The following is a 5,549-nucleotide window of genomic DNA, read 5'->3' as shown; positions in this document are numbered from 1 at the left end:
AGAAAATATGATGAGAGAAAACAAGGAGAGAGAAGTGATACGAAAGAAAAAATAAATAAATATATTTTGATATTTGATATTAAGGGAGAAAATTTTAATTTTAGGTCAAGGGTATTTTTGGAATAAGGAAATATTTTGATTGATGAAAATGGGGTAATGGCTCATTGAAGGGGAGGTACATGGGAATGAGCTATTATCCAATTTCAAGGATTCATTCCCTTATTTGTATTCCTATTCCCATAATCCAAACATTAACAATGACAATCAATAATTCACATTCCCATTCCCCACTCCTATTCCCCTAAACCAAACACCCCCTAAATTGATTTGTTTTTTATTGTAGTACAAAGTGATTATACTCACCTCAGGGATTCTTTACGGTCTGTCCCTAGGTAATGTGAAGGGAGATAAAATCACGGGATCAACTTATACTCGACCACCAAATGACTAAGGGGTGGGAGGAGTTTTTCTTCGAGGGCATGCATGCGTTCATTAGAAATTGATCACTGCCCTATATGATAGTAAATCTGTCACCCTCTAACTAACTGAGCACCTCAAATTGATTAAATTTGTTAACAAGTTTATTAATTAATTTGGTTACTTTTATTTTTATACTTGGTTACTTTTCTTTATTGTTGTTTTGATATTAACAACGTATAACTTTGTATTATGTTGTATCAAATTTGTCACTAAGGGCTATTTCTACAATATTGGATGATGGTAATTTTTACATTTATTCACTTTAGTACTAAAAACTCAGGGAATGAAGAAAAGAAAAACTATTAACTTGTTTTTAAATTAAAATAGCAGACATCGATAAGCTAGGGGCATTCTCCATCCAATATTGATATATCAAATTTTAGTAATAAACAATCTAACAAATCTCTTATAATTGATGTTAATATCAATTCTCTTGAACTTGATCCTACATTGCATACTTTGATATGGAAATATTCTGTTAATCAAAGGGATGAAATTATACAAGCTTATATTAAGATGGTGTCATATCAACCTATTAAGAATGAGTATCCATCAACCAAATTTGGAAGTCAAAATTGACAATTTCAAAGTCATTGATTTAAGAAATTTATTTAGTTAGAGTACTCTTATTCGAAAAATGCTGTATTTTACTTTCTATGTTTCTTGTTTGAACATAAGCATCCTTGCAATCCTGCATTTATGATGAATAGATTAAAATATTGGAAGTTAGTTAATGATGGAGATAGACGTGCATTTTTTATGTATATAAAGGATGCAATACATCATTGCATAGTAATGTTGTCGAATATACCTCGTCATATTGAAAAAGTGATAAATGCACAATCTTCAGAAGAAAAGTAGAAAAACATATTGTGGCTTACAACAACTATTGAAAACATTCGATGACTCACTTTGCAAGCATGTATATTTAGAGGGCATGATAAATCTCCATATTCTAATAACCATGAAAATTTTAATTGAGATGATAAAATTTATGAAAAAATGAATGAAAGTATTGGAGATATCATTTTGCAGAAAGCTCCAAAGAATATAAAGTATACTTCACTAGAAATTCAGAAAGATATCTTAAATATTCTTGCCAATCAAGTGAGACCAAGATTCGTAAAGAAATCAAGGATGTAAAATTCTACATGTTAGTTCATGAAGTAAGAGATACATCTAACAAGGACTTTTGTATTAAGATTTATGGATATTGATGAGTTTTTATAAGAGCAATTCTTTGCCATTATACATGTGACTAATACAACTGTTGCAACACTTAAGAAAGAAATATTTGATTTTCTTGGTTGTTATATTTGCATATCCACAACATGCGGGGATAAAGATATAATGATGCTAGCAATATGTGTGACTCTGGGAATGAATTACATATTCTTTTATTGAAAGATTGTTCATGTTAAAAAAGAGGTATCCATTTGGTTATTATTTTCAAAATTAAATTGCATATGTAATCTCATTAACACTTCTCTTAAACGCCATGCTGAGTTACATTCTTGTCAAAGAATTGAAGTTGACATATGATCGCTACTATGAACGTGATCCTAGTAGAGGATGAAATTAAATTAGAAATTTACTATGGTCTGGAAAGACTCATTGAAATTCTAATTTTGACTCAATTTGTAGCATGATTGATATGTACTCTCTGATGACTATGTTAGAAAACATGATGGATGGTGGATATTCTAACTTCATCCACGGTGAAGTTAGTGGTTTGTTGATTGTGATAAAGTCTTTTGATTCCATATTCATATTACACTTAATGTAAAAGATAATGGGGATAACTAATCATCTTTGTCAAGTATTGCAAGAGAAATCTCTAAATATTTTCAATGCAATGGACTATGTTTCAACTACTAAAACTTTGCTTCATACTTTGAGAGAAGAAGGATTTGTTCTTTTACTTAGTTATGTGAAATAAGTTTGTGCTAAGAATGACATTGAGATACCTCACATGGAAGCTCGTTATAAATCTACATATCATTCTTGTCGACAAAATGACTCAATCACAATTGAGCACCACTATCAATTTAATGTATTTACTATTATAGTAGGTTTTCAAGTTGAACGACTTAATAGTATAGATTAAGGATGAGGCAGTTGAATTTCCAAAGCTTAGTTGTGCTTTGGAACCTAAAGAAAATTTTAAGCTTCTTAATGTTGACAACATCTATCGACTTGTTAAGAAATTCTATCCTCTTGATTTCGATGCACAAGATTTGTACCACTTGAGAATGCAATTGGATTATTATAATCTTGATGTTGCTAGCCATGAAAGTTTTCAAAATTTATCAACTATTTCTGAATTATGTTGAAAATTAGTTGAAACAAACAAATTAAGAACCTACAATTTGATTGATAGGTGATTTTTTGTCTCATTTGTTATAGTTTATACATTATAACTATATCATTTATTTTTATATTGAATCTAATATATTTATTTAATTGACAAGTTTATTTATCTTGTTTTAACTCTTCATTTCTAAATAATAATAGAACGAACATTTTCATCTATGAAACTTGTTAAAAGAGTTCTTCATAATAAGATGAAAGAAGAGTTTTTAACAAATTCTATGGTCATTTACATTAAACGGGAGTTAGTTAAAAAAAATTGATAACGATATAATAATTAATAAGTTTGACTCCAAGAAGAATCGAATAATGCAACTTCAATAATATTTTTATTATATAATTTTGAATGTATTGAACATTAAATATTTTGTTTCATATTTTTGAAAAATTAATAGCCACATATGATCCCGTCCGGAAGCTGAGTCGGATGAAGGCGGGTCGCGCTGTCGCTGGTGTTGACGGAAAGTCGCTGCGAAGCCTGACGATCTGGCACCCGCCGGAAAAGCTTATGCGAGCGGATGACGGGGGGTGATGACGAAGAAAGGATCCTGAGCACACTCGGACGAGCCCACGAGTTGTTAGAGACCAGAAACCAGGGAAAAAGTCTCCGGGTCAGGCCCTCCGACCCTCAAGTCAGGTACTTTTTTCTCAGAAAACACAGAGAAAGGACGAAAAGTAAGAGACGAGTATGAAAATGACGAGTGAGTGTACCTGCGTAAGGATGAAGCCTCCCTTTTTATACTGCTGTGGATGTTTCTGGAGTCTGGTGAGTGTCAGGGAATGTCGGGTGTCAGTCCTTATCTGGCGGTGATTGACACGAGGCATCTTCTTAAAGGTCGAAGAAGGAATTTGGGGGTAACAAGCCCTAGACCGTTAGCATATTCCCAGACACGCTGTGATTATTCTCTAACGGGTGGTTACGATTCTCTGACTTGCTTATCCTGTAGTGTATGCTTGACTTGACCTGGTAACCCTAGACTTGGTCTTCATACTAGCCAACCCCCACCTGTGGGTACAGACCTGTCGTCAACTTGCACTTGCCATATCGTAAGTCTCGATCTACACATTTGGCCCTATCCTGCATGTCTTGTCTTGTGAACTACTGACCTACTTTGTGAGGTACTGCCCTGCCTTGCCTTGCACACCGACCTGTACACTTTAGTCTGGTTTTGATTATCTCGCCTTTGTACCTGTACGCCTCAACTTACTTCTGCCTATCCCGAGTCCTGACCTGTGTATGTCTGTCGCGACCTGTATGCATTGGTTTGTATTTCCCGACCTGCACATCATAAATCATGTGTCCTATGTCGTAAGGCCATAAGTCCTGACCTGTATCCATGGCTGGCGCGTCCCGACCTGTACGCTTCTGTCTATGTGTCTTGTGCCGCATGATTGTAAGTCCCGACCTGTATCCTTGGCTGACACATCCCGACCTGTACGCTTCCTTGGCTGGCACATCCCAACCTGTACGCTTCTGTCCATGTGTCTTGTGTCTTGTGTCGCATGATTATAAGCCCTGACCTGTATCCTTGGCTGGCACATCCTGACTTGTACGCTTCTGTCCATGTGTCTTGTGTCGCATGATTGTAAGTCCCGACCTGTATCCTTGGCTGGCGCATCCCGACCTGCATGCTTCTGTCCATGTGTCTTGTGCCGCATGATTGTAAGTCCCGACCTGTATCCTTGGCTGGCACATCTCGACCTGTACGCTTCTGTCCATGTGTCTTGTGCCGCATGATTGTAAGTCCCGACCTGTATCCCTAGCTGGCACATCCCGACCTATATGCTTCTGTCCATGTGTCTTGTGTCGCATGATTGTAAGTTCCGACCTGTATCTTTGGCTGACCCATCCCGATCTGCGATCCTGGCCTCTGGGTTCTTGACACGTGGATCTAGCCCCGGGATCCCATTCATGCCTGACCCAACCCATCTTGTAATTGGGCCCTTTGAACTACACGTAGAACGGATTCTTGACCTCCACGTAGGTCAGACTTTTGACCCCTACGCAGACCTGACTTCTAACCACCACGCAAGTTTGACTTCTGACCGCCATGTGAGCTTGACTTTTGATCATCCCACGGGCTTGACCTCTGACCATATCATCTCTTCGACCTCACGATCATACACCGTATCAACATATTTTTCATTTTATTATATTTTTAAATTAATTATTTTATTATATTAGTTATATTAGACAATCAGCCCTAAGTAATTTTGAATCCGTACTACGCCTCGGTCTCTAACCAACTCTATAAGTTAGCTGAAACCAACTGTAATCTAAAATGGATGCTTATGCCTACAAAACTAGAAGTCAAATATGTTAGCTGAACCCAACTGTAATCTAAAATGGATGCTTATGCCTACAAAACTAGAAGTCCAAGAAAGTAGACAATAAATACAAATTACTAGAAAAGATATCCATAAATTTAATCTCATTTTGGAGATCAAGGAACTAAAGTAGGTTACATTTTCACATTATAACTTTAAATTATTCTTGAAGTTTTTAGCTTATACCTATCTAGATATATAAAAGTATTTATAATTATCTACTATTTTTATTTTAGTTGTTTATCAATATTTAGAGTTACTATTATCATTTCATAATTATCATAACTTTTATTATCAATTAAAATAATTCTCAATTATTATTGTTTAATCACCATGAATAAATGACATCAATGATATAAATAATAATATAT

Source organism: Zingiber officinale, chromosome 8B (assembly GCF_018446385.1).
Source record: "Zingiber officinale cultivar Zhangliang chromosome 8B, Zo_v1.1, whole genome shotgun sequence".
NCBI classification, from domain to species: domain Eukaryota; kingdom Viridiplantae; phylum Streptophyta; class Magnoliopsida; order Zingiberales; family Zingiberaceae; genus Zingiber; species Zingiber officinale.
This window is presented reverse-complemented; position numbering follows the sequence as displayed.